Source organism: Triticum aestivum, chromosome 3B (genome assembly GCF_018294505.1).
Source record: "Triticum aestivum cultivar Chinese Spring chromosome 3B, IWGSC CS RefSeq v2.1, whole genome shotgun sequence".
NCBI lineage: Eukaryota > Viridiplantae > Streptophyta > Magnoliopsida > Poales > Poaceae > Triticum > Triticum aestivum.
Window position 1 is genome coordinate 772,100,796 of NC_057801.1, and position 1,949 is coordinate 772,102,744.

Genomic DNA, 1,949 nt, shown 5'->3' on the forward strand with positions numbered 1-1,949 from the left:
AGTGACAAAACCTAATCTCGAAATACGCCAACCCAACGTGTACCTTTGGAGACACCTGTAGTACTCCTTTATAATCACCCAGTTACGTTGTGACGTTTGGTAGCACCCAAAGTGTTCCTCCGGTAAACGGGAGTTGCATAATCTCATAGTTACAGGAACATGTATAAGTCATGATAAAGCAATAGCAACATACTAAACGATCAAGTGCTAGGCTAACGGAATGGGTCATGTCAATCACATCATTCTCCTAATGATGTGATCCCGTTAATCAAATGACAACTCTTTTGTCCATGGCTAGGAAACATAACCATCTTTGATAAACGAGCTAGTCAAGTAGAGGCATACTAGTGACACTATGTTTGTCTATGTATTCACACATGTATTATGTTTCCGGTTAATACAATTCTAGCATGAATAATAAACATTTATCATGAAATAAGGAAATAAATAATAACTTTATTATTGCCTCTGGGGCATATTTCCTTCAGTCTCCCACTTGCACTAGAGTCAATAATCTAGTTCACATCGCCATGTGATTCAACACCAATATTCACATCTGTATGTGATTAACACCTATAGTTCACATCGTCATGTGACCAACACCCAAAGGGTTTACTAGAGTCAATAATCTAGTTCACATCGCTATGTGATTAACACCCAAAGCGTACTAAGGTGTGATCATGTTTTGCTCGTGAGAGAAGCTTAGTCAACGGGCCTGTCATATCCAGAGCCGTATGTATTTTGCAAATATTCTATGTCCACAATGCTCTGCACAGAGCTACTCTAGCTAATTGCTCCCACTTTCAATATGTATCCAGATTGAGACTTAGAGTCATCTGGATTGGTGTAAAAGCTTGCATCGTTGTAACTTTAACGACGAGCTCTTTTATCACCTCCATAATCGAGAAACATCTCCTTAGTCCTCACTAAGGATATTCTCGACCCATGTCCAGTGATCTACTTATTAGATCAAAATTGTATTCCTTTGCCAAACACAGAGCAAGGTATACAATAGGTCTGGTTCATGGCATAGCATACTTTATAGAACCTATGACTGAGGCATAAGGAATGACTTTTCATTCTCTTTCTATTTTCTGCAATGGTCGGGTCTTGAGTCTTACTCAACTTCACACCTTGTAACACAGGCAAGAACTCCTTCTTTGACTGTTCCATTTTGAACTATTTCAAAAATTTATCAAGGTATGTACTCATTGAAAAATCTTATCAAGCATCTTGATCTATCTATATAGATCTTGATGCTCAATGTGTAAGCAGCTTCACCGAGGTCTTGCTTTGAAAAACTCTTATTCAAGTATCCTTTTATGCTATCCAGAATTTCCATATCATTTCCAATTAACAATATGTCATCCACATATAATATTAGAAATGCTACAGAGCTCCCACTCACTTTCTTGTAAATACAGGCTTCTTCGAAAGTCTATATAAAACCATATGCTTTGATCAACTCATCAAAGCATATATTCCAACTCCGAGATGCTTGCACCAGTCCATAGATGGATCGCTGGAGCTTGCACAATTTGTTAGCACCTTTAGGATTGACAAAACCTTCTGGTTGCATCATATACAACTATTCTTTAAGAAAACCATTAAGGAATGCAGTTTTGTTTATCCATTTGCCAGATTTCCTAAAATGCGGCAATTGCTAACATGATTCAGACAGACTTAAGCATAGATACGAGTGAAAAACTCTCATCGTAGTCAACACCTTGAACTTGTCGAAAACCTTTTGCGACAATTCTAGCTTTGTAGATAGTAACACTATCAGCGTCCGTCTTCCTCTTGAAGATCCATTTAATCTCAATGTCTCGCCGATCATTGGGCAAGTCAATCAAAGTCCATACTTTGTTTTCATATATGGATCTTATCTCAGATCTCATGTCCTCAAGCCATTTTGCGGAATCTGGGCTCACCATCGCTTCTTCATAGTT